General features: G+C 44.7%; 1 pseudogene; it reads right to left on the bottom strand.

Moving 5' to 3' along the window:
- Positions 1–776: 776 nt before the first annotated feature.
- LOC129014220 (PRAME family member 1-like) lies at positions 777–3339 on the bottom strand (annotated as a pseudogene).
- Positions 3340–15597: the final 12258 nt, after the last annotated feature.

Raw genomic sequence — 15597 nt, 5'->3', positions numbered from 1 at the left:
CCAGCTATTTGAGTGGTTGAGGTGCAAGTATCACTTGAGTCCTGAAGGAAAGGACTGTGGTGAGCCCAGATTGCACCACTGCACTCCAGCCTAAATGACAAAGTGAGATTTTTGTCTCCAAAATAAAACAAAGAACAAGAATGGGCGGGAAATACTCAAAATGATCAGATTTTATTTGGTTGCTTTGATGTTCTACAGCTGAAACTCAATCACAGACAAATTAGTATTTCATTATTTTTCCATCAGTAACTCAATAACTAGAGATTTCTGATGGATAATTTGCTACAACAGGTTAAAAGTTTTCATTCAGGCATTCTTTGTTTCTGATATTCCTTGGTAACCATCCTTGCAGGGATAACATTCTCATGAATGCAGAACTTTAGCTTCTCTTTCTGACTCTGTAGGACACGGGTCCCTGAAGTTCTCATTGAGGTCGCCTCAACATTTTCCTCCAGCCTTGCCCCCTGCTGTTATCTTTTTTTTTTCCCTCACACTGAGCACTTACCTGTTATTCCTTTAAGTTGCATGTGGCCTGGACACAGTCACTCATGCCAGTAATCCCAGCACTTTAGGAAGCTGAGGCAGGAGGATCCCATAAGCCCAGCTGGAGCAATATAGAGAAACACTGTCTCAAATTGTCTTTAATAAAAATTTTGGAATTATTAAAAATGGAAATAAGAAAATAGAAAAACAGCTTGCACCCACATAGTAGATTTTAGTGTCCAAGAGCCTGGAAGAATACTTTGGATTTATCTACCCCGCTAGGCACGCCTTCCCTAGCAGCAAAGATGGAGCTCCAGTTCCTCAGATGGTGATGAGCCACAGGAAGGGCAGGGGGTGGGACCAATGAAGATCCTCTTGGGCTGCCTGACTTCCCTCAGTGTACACATCAGCTCAGCCTGAAGTGGGGTGAAGATCTCCCAATTGACACGAACCAAGGAATTCAAACTCTCCTCAGGGGCAGGATACTTCTCCAGGCTTAACTTGCTCAGCCCACTGGTGTGGCACAGCAGGTCCTTCAGGGCGTCCATAGACATGCAATTTCTGCCAAAGTAGAAGGTGGTGAGTTGGGAGCAGCGGCTCAGGCCAGGCAGGATGGCACTGAGTTGGGAGTAGTGGATCTGACAGCCCTCCAACATGAGGGTCTCGAGAGAGGCAGCAATTTTCTCTAGCAGAGTTCCGAGGGGTTCAAGACTGATGCGGAACAGCAGCACATAGCTGAGATTCAGATGCTTTAGGTAACTGAGGCTTGGGTACTGGGAGAGACACTTCACATCCTCTTCCAATAGGTAGCCACAAGTTAATTCCAAGTTCTCCGAGGGGTTCTGGAGGCACCTGTGGAGATCAAGAAGTTAGTTCTGGGCAATGGTACCAGCTAGATGAAGGTAGTGGGGAATAACCTCAAGGAAAATGCCTGCTTCAAACAAACACGTTTGCTCCCACCATCTGATGATGGTCGGCATGCAAGTTGCTGCATGATGAGGACCCTGATCATTCAGGGGCAGTCCCATGTTAGCCTCAGCCCTTTCACCATTGCTTGTGTGATTGGTTCAAGGCCACAAAATCTCTAAAGCCTTTTTATTTCATCTTTTAGCAGAAAACTTCATCTCTGAGCCACAGGAACCCGGTGGGAGATGTGCAGAAACAACTCAATTCAGCAAGGTCTAGGGACATCAGCTAGGGCTACCTGTCGGCAGGAGCTCCCTGACATGCCTGCAACTGCAAACCAGCTATCACTTTTTACCACTGTCATGCCTACTCCCTCACCTCCATCCCAGAAGCACCCATTTCCCATGTCAATTGCATCCCCAATAGAGCTGAAAACCCCACTAACTAGCTTGTACATGATGTCCTTCTCTAGCTTTTACTTCAGGTGACACCTCTGCCCTTATTGGAGCAATCCTGTGATAGCCACTCCAGGACATGGAACACTGAATGGGACAATGTGTTGACCTTCTGGTGTCCACTTCACTGTGTCGTTGCTACTGGCTGGCACACGCTACACATCTTCTAGTGTTTGCTGTAACAAAACAAGGCTGTGCTGTGGTCTGCATACAAAATGTATGATCCTTTCTCACATGATCAGCTGTTCCAGTTGTCCACTGAAGAAGGTGATCACTTTTATTTTAAGCAACTGGAGGTGTTCCAGCCTGAGGAACACAGAGTTGAATTTGGCAACTAACCATCCCTTGAGTTCATTGTCTGACGTGTAATGATGGCACCTGGAGAAAACGAGTTTGCGAAGATTCTTCATCTCCTTCAGGTAACAAAGAAGCTTTCTTATCAGTTGTGGCCAGGACATGTTGCGCGTTTCCAGCTCCTGATACTATTCAGGTGGATTATTTTCAATGGCTTTCTGAGATATTTAATCGGCATTAGATAATTGACCAGCTTACTACAGCACGGGTGTACCAAACCTCTCCTTTGGTAAACCCACTGAAAGAGGTATCTCAGGCATTCATCCTGAGGTATTTCCTTGAGGCAAACATCTATGAACACCTTTAAGAGCTGGTGCTCTTCCATCCTTGGACAGTCCTCTGCTGTCTCCTTCTTACTCATGGCCTCTGGGAAGCAGGACAGGGTGCAGGCTCCAGGCCATATGGCCCAGAAATTCTCATCAACATCCTGCAAATTCAGCACTTGAAGTTGCCACCTCCTGTGGGTAAAGTAATGGCGAGGCTCAGAATTTAGAAGGACCCATCCCTGACCTTTGCTTTCATTCTCATCCCATAACTCAGCTACTCCTGTCCTCAGTGCTCCCTGTTCTCTTTGTCTTTTCTCAATCCCTTTTCCTTTTTGATTCTGACTGGTCCCCACTTCTATTCCCTTTACCTTCCACTGAGTAAAGGCAGGTTTCTGTTCCCACGGTGGACCCTGTATGGTGAGCAGTCCTTTCTCTGAGGATCTGGACAATGGCCAAAGCCTCCCTGACCTTCCTTGCCAACACCATCAGAAGACTCTGGGCCACCCTTGGGCTATTTCTCTGCCTGACCCTACTGTTCTTTCCCTGGACACTTGAGTCCTATCTACCAGCCCTCCTGGGTCACCTCACCTGGGGCGAACCTTCTGTGTAAGCAGCATATGAAGTCCTTCCAGCAATGCTTTTAAGGTCTCCAGATGAAGCGTCTTCATCAGCGATCCCAGAGGGAGGCAGGTGAAGGGCCAGGCCTGCACTATCACCGACAGAGTCTGGAAGTGTCTCCTGCTGAAGGCCTCCATGAAGAGTGAGAGATAGAGCACCCTGGGCAGCTCCTCCATGGCAGAGATGGCCAAGGCTTGGTCTCTCAGCAGGCTCTGCACTGCCAGCTCCAGGGGTCTGGGTGGGGCCTGGATGCTCATCCTGATGGATCTGCAAGGAAAATCTCTAGAAGACAAATCCAGGGAAAATGTATCACTTTCAGGGCAAACACAATCACCTCATCATTGGTCCTGATCCTAGGACCAATATCATTGCTCTGGTAGAGGTAGAAAAATTACCAGTTTACTCCAGTTCCACTCTGCCCTTGGTGGCTTCAATCTATACTTCTGCTTCTACTGGTACCAGGAAGAATGTCTTCCAAACACTAAGAAGGGAGGGGTCAAAGACACTACTGGCTTATTAACTTTCATCCATTGCTCCACTGAATCCCAGAACCACCGGACAGTGCCACTGAGGATCCTGAAAGCCAAGCTCCACCTCTGTGAGGAAAAATTTTTTGTCACTTACCACCCTAAAGCAATGAGAATGAGAGTGTCCTCTGGCCCCAGACAGCCTACATTCTCAGTTCACAGCATGAACACGCTGGGGGAACACTAAAGGGACTCCCTAAAATCGATGCCATTATTTTTTATTTTGAAAATTTTCTACCAGAAATGGACCCGTTGCTGTGGCTCATGTCTGTAATCCCAAGAGTGCTGGATGCCAAGGCAGGCAGATCACTTGAGGTCAGGAGTTCAGGAACAGCCTGGCCTACATAATGAAACCATGTCTCTACTAAATATAAAAAAATTAAGAATCATTTGACTCCAGAAGGCAGAGGTTGTATGGTATGAGGCTAACACTTCTCCTGTTGTCCTTCTCAGTTTCTCCCCAACCTCCCCTTTTCCCTAGTTTGTAAGACAGGAGAAAAGGGAGAAAGCAAAAAGTTGGAAAGAAACAGAAGTAAGATAAATAGCTAGATGATGTTGGCACCACCACCTGGCCCTGGTGGCTAAAATAATAATAATATTAACCCCTGACCAAAACTACTGGTGTTATCTGTAAATTCCAGACATTGTATAAGAAAGCACTGTAAAACCTTTTGTTCTGTTAGCTGATGTATGTAGCCCCCAGTCACGTTCCTCATGCTTAGTTGATCTATTATGACTTTTTCACGTAGACCCCTTAGAGTTGCAAGCCCTTAAAAGGGCTAGGAGTTTCTTTTTCGGAGAGCTTGTCTCTTAAGACACCAGTCTGCTGACCTTCCCGTCTGAATAAAAAACCTCTTCCTTCTTTAATCTGGTGTCTGAGGAGTTTTGTCTGCGACTCGTCCTGCTACAGTTGCAGTGAGCCGAGATCGCACCACTGCATTCCAGACTGGGTGACCGAGTTAGACTCTGACTCAAAAATAAGCAAATTGATAAATTAATTAATTTAAATATTGGCCAAGCATGATCATGCATGACTGTAATCCTAGCTACTTTGGAGGCAGAGGAAGGAGAATCACCTGAACCCCAGAGGCAGAGTTTCCAGGGAGTCCAGCTCAGTGCCCTGCACTCCAGTCTGGGTGACAGCGTTAGAATACATCCCAGAAAAAAACAAAATAATTCACTGGAGCTGTAAAAGTGGTGTGATGGTATTCCACAGCATTTGGAAGGTATGTATAGAAATGCTCACTGTAGCTGGGCGCAGTGGCTTACTCCTGTAATCCCAGCATTTTGGGAGTCCGAGGTGGGCATATCACCTGTGGTCAGGAGTTTGAGGCCAGCATGGCCAACATGCGAAACCCCGTGTCTACTAAAAATGCAAAAATTAGCTGGGCATTGTGGTGAGTGCCTGTAATCCAAGCTACTCAGGAGGCTGAAGCAGGAGAATCGCATGTAACCGGGAGGCAGAAGTTTCGGTGAGCCAAATCACACCATGGCACTCCAGCCTGGGCAACAATAGGGAAACTCCATCTCAAAAAAAAAAAAAAAATTAACCAGAAACTGTAAAAGTGCTATGATGCTATTCTAGAGCACTGTAACTCTAAGATGAAGGTTCCAATACACATCACTTCCACATACTCACAATTACTCACTTTTGGACAGATCCTAGGGGCAAAAATAAATCCCATGATCTGAGCAAAACTGCACTCTTGAGATTGGTATGTGGGATTTTATGAAAATGAAAGCACACTTGGAGAATCACAATAACACCAAGTCTATGAACTGTAATTGAAGGGCACAAAAACAAATAACTTCAAATGTCAAGAAATAAAAATTCATCTAACTGTAAATTTTTAATATATTTTAAAAAAATTCATTCGCTAAGAATTTTAAAATGACAAAACCAAGCACAAATCACAATTTGATGGATGAAGACAAAACTACATTTAGAGGAAAAATGAAAGTCTAAATCTGTTCATCTCACAAAACAGACAGAAAAATATTCTGTGCCACTTTGGGATGTGTGTCACCATCCCTGACTGGCTGGCTGCAGATCAAATGGGCATGACCCTAAGAAGGTGGTGACTTACCAGCGCTGGACTCACTTTGCAGAGTCCTGGGACCTCTCAGAGAACCAAGCAGTAGCTCCAGGTAAGAGCACTGTGGGTCTCTTCTGTGTACCCTCAGGAGCTTTTATACACCTTTCTATCCCTCACTCTTCCCTTCTCAATCACCAGCTTCCAATCAAAAAGTGATACCTGATTAGATCTTGTAGTCACACCCAGTTAAACCTGATTGAGTTTTCAGCTTTCTTCTGACTAACTGATTGAATTAGATACACATTTATGGAAGTAAAAGAATAAGTAATAGGGTGAAAGTCCAAAACTCATTCGTTCATTTATTCCCCAAATATTGATGAAGTTTGGCTAATAGATGACTTTCATAGTGATACAGGGAAGGGATTAATCTGTTCCTGATATTAGACAAAAAAAAAAAAACTTTAAGGTTTCCTTATTGGAGGATGTTTGGCCCATCAAGTTGTCAAAATGTTTCAGAGCTACAACAGCCTGAAGAAGATAGTGATGTCATTCCCAAGAAAACAGAATAAAAGGCTGTGTATATGAAATTGTCACCTAGGTTTTATGCTATCTAACATAGAAGATCATGTGCACACTCAAGTAGAAGAAAGGAACCACTGAGGGTGTGATCTATCTCAAGACTAAGTGAAGGCTTCACTGAAGGAAATCAGGGCAAAGTGACCAAGTGAGGTCGGGACTGACAGTATGAGACTAGGTGTTCTAATGGGAACCTGGAAAGGAAACAAGACAATATAAAACATGGCAGTTGTCTTGTGGGCATCTAGATGACAGGACTGAAAGTCTTTTGTCATGATTGGGTTTATTTATTGATTGCTTGATTGATTTTCAGACTGGGCCTCCATCTGTCACCCAGGCTGGAGTGCAGTGGCACGATTTCAGCTCACTGCAACCTCAACCTTCTGGGTTAAAGTGATTCTCTCACCTCTGCCTCCTGAGTAGCTGGGAATTAAGGGTGCACTCCAACCTGACCCACTAATTTTTGTATTTTTAGTCGAGATGGGGTTTCACCATGTTGGCCCAGCTGGTCTCGAACTCTTGACCTCAAATGATCTCCCCACCTCGGACTCCCAAAGTGCTGGGATTACAGGCATCAGCCATCTCACCCACCCTAGATTGAGTTCAGAAATTAAAAGGAGAATCATCAAAAGAAATAGGTCTGACTCTGAAACCAAAACACTGGCTTTGAGAACACAGAGGGCAGGTACAGTCTTGGCCCTACTAGAAGGTAAAGCATGTTTACCCACAAAAATGATGGGCTCCTCTCAGAAAAGCAGCTTGCAAAGATGGAATCTGAGAATGTGAGCTGGAGCAGAGGCCAGAGAGAAGATTGGGGCCAGACCTGGGAATGGAGACTTTCCCAAGCTGGAAGCCACCCAAGTAGAAACTGTGGGCTCTACAGGATGTGAGAAAGAAATGAACGAGGGTCCATATGTCCCTGCCATGGTGCTATCATCTGGAAACCTTTCCTTTAGACTCTGGGATCTTCCCACAGTGGAAGATTTCCCAGCAACCATTGGCCCCAGTCATTTTCCAGGACCCTTCATCCAAATCTTAATCTCACCCACTCCCTTCCTACTCTAAATTGATAATTCATGTTTCCTCCTTCTTAGAGTCCTTTCCTTTCACTAATATTGAACATAGAGATTCTTATCAGAGCATCACCATTAGGCCTACAAAGAAAGCTCAGACCCAGGCACAGTGGCTCGTGCCTGTAATATCAGCACTTTGGGAGGCCAAGGTGGGCTGATCATGAGGTCAGGAGATCGAGACCATTTGGCTAATATGGTGAAACTCCATCTCTACTTAAAATACAAAAAATTAGCCAAGCATAGTGGCAGATGCCTGTACTCCCAGCTACTCAGAAGGCTGAGGCAGGAGAATCGCTTCAATCCAGGATGCAAAAGTTGCAGTGAGCTGAGATGGCACCACTGCCCTCCATCCTGGGTGACCACATAACACTGTCTGAAAAAAGAACAAAAGAAAAAGCAAGCAAGCATGCAAGAAAGAAAGAAAGAAGGAAAGAAGGAAGGAAGGAGAGTGCTAGAGCTCAGGAGTTTGTGAGGAATATGGGCAATGTGAGGAAACCCTGTCTCTAATAAAAATACAAAATATTAGCTGGAGGGAGGCAGTGTGCACCTGTAGGCCAAGCTTCCCGAGAAGTTGAGATGGGAGGATCACCTGAGCCCAGTGAGGCTTCTACTTCCCATGCCCCACTTTGTAAGCATGAGGCTGAGGGTGAGCTCAGCACCAATAATGGTTGTGAGAATCTGTGTTCACTGAGCATCCACGAGGCACAATAGACGGCTGGTACTGATCATCCCGGACCTTAGCTCTTCTTCATGGAGAATCGAAGCCACGTTGCTATTTTCCCCATTTCTAACCTGATAAACCTGAGATTTGGCCAGAGAAAAACTTGCCCATGATCTGGCAGCAAATGATTGGCAAACCCCTCAGGTGAGGGGCTCAGTGGAATCCCCAAGGTGTTCAACAAGCTAAATATTGGAAAGAACTGACTGACTGACTTCCTCTTCCTGCCCATTTCAAGGGGTGCAGCAGCACCCCCAAGACCCCAGTGAGATTCCTGCACTTGGGGTCTTTTCTACCATGTCCTGTCACCAGTTCTTCTCGAAGTGCTCATCTGCTGCCAAGCTCAGAGCAACCTTCAAAACTCATGTCAGGAAACGATCTGACCTATTCTCCAGTCCCAGAGTCCACACTGGGATTCCAAATCTCCTATGAAGCCCTTGCTTAGGCTCTCTAGAATATTCCTGAGCCTCTGTTTTCTCCCCCAGCCTGAGCTGATGGGGCTGGCGTCACTTTATGCATCCCAAGGCCATAAGCCCATCTCTCCTGGACTTTGGAACATGGCCACAATGCAGGGAGACCCAGCATTAATTAAGAAATTTCCCCAATTTGTATTAAGTTATGTTGGTGAACATGGCAAGGCACAAAGCAGGAAACTCCACAGCTGCTTCTCTGGACCTAAAGAGGCACCCTGGACTTCTGGGTGGTGATGCTGCCTGGCTTGCAAAGGAAGACCTGACCCCTCTGGTCTTCCAAGGCTGCCAGGATGATGGCAGAGCCTAGGACAGGTCCCAGTGGAGGGGCCATCCCTTCCCAGTTTCCCCTGGCCCAGCCTTACAGCTGATAAGGCTGCACCTGAAATGCAATAAGTATTTTTTTGTCCAAGCCACGTCTCTTCTTTGCCTTAGGTGAGGCTTTTTTCAGCTAGGTGCTATGGAAGAACCCCAAACCCAGTGGGCATCACTGCAATGACCACATGGTAAGCATGTGTGTGTGTGTGTGTGTGTGTGTGTGTGTGTGTGTGTGTGCGGCCACCTAGAAAGGCACAACTCTACCTGACAGAGCTGGTTCCATGTAAGACGAAAGTATAACATCCCATGTCCCTGACAGGACAACTTCCTCTGGGAGTCCAGCAAGAAGACGTGGGATCCGTGGACAAGAGGTCCCTGGGTAAAAGCCCTCATTAGAGGATAATGTGTAAAGTTGAAGTTTAGACCCTGAGGGATCTATGCCCTTCCCACAGGGTTGCAGCGGAGCCAGCCCTGACTCCCAGGCACAATAGCCCAGAGAGATCTTGGGATGGAGGTAAACCTGCTGGGGCCTCAGGGCTCAGAAGAAGCCCTGGACCTATCTCCCAGTCATGCCTCTCCCACTCCCAAGGGCCTCTGGCCCTGGAACTGTCAGAGACCCCTGTGTCTTTTCCATGTGCTCCTCTTCTCCTTTCACTCAGCCCTGCCTTTGCCAATACTCCCTGCATTTGCCTCCATGTGGGACTCCCAACCCCAAGCTCTGGCAGTGGCTGGGGAGCTAGGGGTTTTTGTGCCCACCTGGAGAAAGCCTCACTCAGCATGGGCCCGTGTGGGTTCTGCAATCTTTTCCTACACAGGGTTACCTACAGGTGTTATAGAGGCATCTCTCCTAGAAGAGCCAATGAGGATAGGTGAAGAATCCGAAATCACTCAGGCACCCCACATACAAATGAGAGTGAGGGTCCTTGCAAGTACAGGCCCCGGGGTAGGTCCTGGCCCTTGTTGTTGCCTTCTGATCCCAGAGGCCTTGGGTTTGTGGTCACAGGAGCCCTACCTACTCCCCATGCACCCACAGCCCAAGATAAACAAACTCCAGCAGACCCCTGGTCCATGTACTTGGGATCTCCAGATCGTGCCAATTCACTCCACCCTGGGTGACAGGGCGAGACTCAGGGCCAAAAAAAAAAAAATTAGCTGAGCATGGTGGCAGACACTTGTAGTCCCAGCTATTTGGGAGGCTGAGGCAGGAGAATCACTTGTAGCCAGGAGGCAGAGGTTTCAGTGAGCTGAGATAGTGCCACTAAACTGCAGCCTGGGCAACAGAGCAAGACTCCGTCTCCAAAAAAAAAAAAAAAAAAAAGACAAGAAAAAAAGAAAATCAAAAGCACTGAGCTGTGTTTTTAATGAGGTCCTGCCCCAGGAAATCAGGCAACAAAATGAAATTTCCTCATTTTTATCAATTCCCTCCTGTTCTTTACTTCTGTTTAAAAATCTATTACCTCCTTGCTTTCTTCTGTGGCTGATCAGTGGGTTAATACACACAAGATGCACACACAGGGCCTGGAACATTCTATGTGGGCAATGAGTGTGAGTCACTCAAGTAAAGCCCCTTCTTAGGGTCCCTCCCTGCTAATCAGATGCTGAGACCCTGTTGATTCCTAATGGGCACATCCAGAAGAATCCATTTCTGACCATTAGCTGTGCTGGGACAGAGCTTCACTGCACAAGACATGGCCCCTGCTTTGGAAGGAGACATTCACATCAGTGATTACCTGGAGCCTCAGGGCATCACCAACCCATACCTGTCCTCATGGTGGGCAGTGGTCCTTCCTTAATTAGACTAGTTGTGTCTTGTAAAGATATCAAAATTCCCTTTTAGCAAAGTACTACTTATAATAAATAAATATGGCTCTGTGTGGTGGCTCATACCTGTAATAGTAGCACTTTGGGAGGCTGAGGCTGGAGAATCACAAGCTCAAGAGATTGAGACCATCCTAGCCAACATGGTGAAACACTGCCTCTACTAAAAATACAAAAATTAGCTGGGAAAGTTGGCACATGCCTGTACTCCCAGCTACTAGAGAGGCTGAGGCAGGAGAATTGCTTGAACCCAGGAGGCGTAGGTTGCTGTGAGCTGAGATTGTGCCACCACTCTCCAGCCTCATGACAGAGTGAGACTCCATCTGAAAAACAAAACAAAAGAATATAATATATGAATACTAATAATCATATAGACATGAAACATGGTTTAAATATTTCTTTACCACATTGAAAAATCAAGCATGCTTTTTGGGGCCTAGGTCATATTGATGAGAGATCCTTTCTTAACACCCTTCCCATATCTAGCAGACTAAAGAAGAAGACTAGTGTATGCAGGGAAAAGAAAGAGAGATCAGTCTGTTACTGTGTCTATGTAGAAAAGGAAGATCTTGCCCTGAGATGCTGTTAATCTGTAATTTTAGCCCCAACTTTGAGCTCACAGAAATATGTGTTGTATAGAATCAAGGTTTAAGGGATCTAGGGCTGTGCAGGATGTGCTTTCCTAACAAAATGTTTACGGGCAGTATGCTTGATAAAAGTCATCACCATTCTCCATTCTCAAGTAACCAGGGGTGCAATACACTGTGAAAAGCCAAAGGGATCTCTGCCCTGGAAAACCAGGTATTGTCCAAGGTTTCTCCTCATGTGATAGTCTGAAATATGACCTCATTGGATGGGAAAGACTTGACTTTCTGCTCAGCCTGATACCCATTAAGGGTCTCTGCTGAGGAGGATTAGTAAAAGAGAAAGGCCTCTTGCAGCTGAGATAAGAGGAAGGCCTCTGTCTCCTGCCTGCCCCTGGGAACTGAATGCCTTAGTATAAAACCCAATTGTACATTTGTTGTATTCTGAGATAGGAGAAAATTCCTGTGGCAGGAGGCAAGACATGTTGGCAGCAATGCTGCTTTGTGACTCTGTACTCCACTGAGATGTTTGGGTGGAGAAAAGCATAAATCTGGCCTATGTGCACATCCAGGCATAGTACTTTCCCTTGAACTTATTTGTGACACAGATTCCTTTGCTCACATGTTTTCTTGCTGACCTTCTCCCCACTATCACCCTGCTCTCCTGCCACATTCCCCTTACTGAGATAGTGAAAATAGTAATCAATAAATACTGAGGGAACTCAGAGACCAGTGCCGGTGCGGGTCCTCCGTATGCTGAGCACAAGTCCCCTGGGCCCATTTTTCTTTCTCTATATTTTGTCTCTGTGTCTTATTTCTTTTCTCATTCTCTTGTCCTGCCTGATGAGAAATACCCACAGGTGTGGAGGGGCTGGCCCCTTCATCTGGCACCCAACGTGGGCCTTTCTCTAGGGTGAAGGTATGCTAAGAATGTGAGCATTGAGGACAGTCAATGAGAGATTCCCGAGTACGTCCACAGTCAGCCATGCAGTAAGCTTGTGTGCTTGGAGAAATCAAGGATAACAATGGGACAAACTGAATGTAAATATGCCTCTTATCTCAGCTTCATTAAAATTCTTCTAAGAAGATGGGGAGTAAGAGCTTCTACAGAAAATCTAATTATGCTATTTCAAACAATAGAACAATTCTGCCCATGGTTTCCAAAACAGGGAACTTTAGATCTAAAAGATTTGGGGAAAATTGGCAAAGAATTGAAACAAGCAAGTAGGGAAGGTTAAATCATCCCACTTACAGTATGGAATGATTGGCCCATTATTGAAGCAACTTTAGAACCGTTTCAAATAGGAGAAGATAGTGTTTCAGTTTCTGATGCCCCTGAAAGCTGTGTAATATATTGTGAAGAAGAGGCAGGGACAAAATCCCAGAAATTAATGGAAAGTTCACATTGTAGAAATGTAGCAGACTCTGTAATGGCTCAGTCAATGCAAAATATTGACTACAATCAGATACAGGAGGTAATATATCCTGAATCATCAAAACTGGTGGAAGGAGGTCCAGAATTATTGGGGCTATCAGAGCCTAAACCACAATGGCCATCAACTCCTCCTCCCATGGTTCAGATGCCTGTAACATTACAAACTCAAATGCAGGTTAGACAAGTGCAAACCCCAAGAGAATATCAAGTAGAAAAAGATAGATTTTCTATCCCAGCAATGCCAATTCTGATACAGTATCCACAATATCAGCTGGTAGAAAATAAGACCCAACCACCGGTAGTTTACCAATACCGGCCGCCAGTTGAGCTTCAGTATGGGTCATCTGCAGAGGTTCAATACAGACCTCAAGTGGTGTGTCCCATGTCAAATAGTATGGCACCTTACCAGCAACCCAGTGGTGTTTAATCCTACACACTTAGGATTAATCACTTAGGATACATCACTTAGGATAGATCAGTTAGCCCCACTCCTAGTCTACCTAGTGGACTAGGTAGTACACTGCATGAAATCATTGATAAAGAAAGAAAACAGGGAGATTTATTTATTTATTTATTTATTTATTTATTATTATACTTTAGGTTTTAGGGTACATGTGCGCAATGTGCAGGTTAGTTACATATGTATACATGTGCCATGCTCATGTGCTGCATCCCACAACTCGTCATCTAGCATTAGGTATATCTCCCAATGATATCCCTCCCCCCTCCCCCCACCCCACAACAGGCCCCACTGTGTGATGTTCCCCTTCCTGTGTCCATGTGTTCTCATTGTTCAATTGCCACCTACGTGTGAGAATATGCGGTGTTTGGTTTTTTGTTCTTGCGATAGTTTACTGAGAATGACGATTTCCAATTTCATCCATGTCCCTAAAAAGTACATGAAATCATCATTTTTATGGCTGCATAGTATTCCATGGTGTATATGTGCCACATTTTCTTAATCCAGTCTATCATTGTTGGACATTTGCGTTGGTTCCAAGTCTTTGCTATTGTGAATAATGCCGCAATAAACATACATGTGCATGTGTCTTTATAGCAGCATGATTTATAGTCCTTTGGATATATACCCAGTAATGGGATGGCTGGGTCAAATGGTATTTCTAGTTCTAGATCCCTGAGGAATCACCACACTGACTTCCACAATGGTTGAACTAGTTGACAGTCCCACCAACAGTGTAAAATTGTTCTTATTTCTCCACATCCTCTCAAGCAACTGTTGTTTCCTAACTTTTTAATGATTGCCATTCTAACTGGTGTGAGATGGTATCTCATTGTGGTTTTGATTTGCATTTCTCTGATGGCCAGTGACGGCATTGCCAAATCAATCCTAAGCCAAAAGAACAAAGCTGGAGGCATCACACTACCTGACTTCAAACTATACTACAAGGCTACAGTAACCAAAACAGCATGTTACTGGTACCAAAACAGAGATATACATCAATGGAACAGAACAGAGCCCTCAGAAATAAGGCCACATATCTACAACTATCTGATCTTTGACAAGCCTGAGAAAAACAAGGAATGGGGAAAGGATTCCCTATTTAATAAATGGTGCTGGGAAAACTGGCTAGCCATATGTAGAAAGCTGAAACTGGATCCCTTCCTTACACCTTATACAAAAATCAATTCAAGATGGATTAAAGACTTAAATGTTAGACCTAAAACCATAAAAACCCTAGAAGAAAACCAAGGCATTACCATTCAGGATAGAGGCATGAGCAAGGACTTCATTTCTAAAACACCAAAAGCAATGGCAACAAAAGCCAAAATTGACAAATGGGATCTAATTAAACTAAAGAGCTTCTGCACAGCAAAAGAAACTACCATCAGAGTGAACAGGCAACCTACAAAATGGGAGAAAATTTTCGCAACCTACTCATCTGACAAAGGGCTAATATCCAGAATCTACAATGAACTCAAACAAATTTACAAGAAAAAAACAAACAACCCCATCAAAAAGTGGGTGAAGGATATGAACAGACACTTCTTAAAAGAAGACATTTATGCAGCCAAAAAACACACGAAAAAAAAAAAAAAAAACCAGGGAGATCTTGAGGCACAGCAGTTCTTTGTAATTTTACAAGCAATACCGGCTGGGAAAGGGGGGCAAGCTGGAACGTCTGTCCAAACTGAGGCTAGATATGAATCTTTCACCATGAAAATGTCAAAAGATATGAAGGAAGGAGTTAAACAATATGGATCCAACTCCCCTTATATGAGAACATTATTAGATTCCATTGCTCATGGGAATAGACTTATTCCCTATGATTGGGAAATGTTGGCAAAATCTTCCCTTTCACCCTCTCAGTTCCTACAACTTAAAACCTGGTGGATTGATGGAGTACAAGAACAGACATGAAAAAATCAGGCTACTTATCCCGCTGTTAATATAGATGCAGATCAATTGCTAGGAACAGGTCCAAATTGGAGCACAATTAGCCAACAATCAGTAATGCAGAATGAGGGCATTGAACATCCAAGGGCTATTTGCCTCAGGGCCTGGGAAAAAATTCAGGACCCAGGAAACACTTGCCCTTCTTTTAATTCAATTAGACAAGGCTGCAAAGAGCCACATCCAGACTTTGTGGCAAGGTTGCAAGATGCCTCTCAAAAATCAATTTTGGATGATAATGCCCAAAAAGTCATTGTAGAAATAATGGCTTATCAAAAGGCAAATCCAGAATTTCAACCAGCCATAAAGCCATTAAAAGGAAAAGGTCCAGCAGGAGTTGATGTAATTACAGAATATGTGAAAGCTTGTGATGCGATTGGAGGAGTTATGCATAAGGCAATGCTAATGGCTCAAGCAATGACGGGAGTCACTTTAGGAGGACAGTTAGAGCATTTGGGGGAAAATGTTATAATTGTGGTCAAATCGGTCATCTAAAAAAGAACTGCCCAGTCTTAAATAGAGTAAAAATAAAGAGCCACCTGGCCTG

This window comes from Pongo pygmaeus, chromosome 1, assembly GCF_028885625.2.
Source record: "Pongo pygmaeus isolate AG05252 chromosome 1, NHGRI_mPonPyg2-v2.0_pri, whole genome shotgun sequence".
Lineage (NCBI taxonomy): Eukaryota > Metazoa > Chordata > Mammalia > Primates > Hominidae > Pongo > Pongo pygmaeus.
Note: the sequence above shows the minus strand (reverse complement) of the source record. Positions and strands in the feature narration are given on the sequence as shown.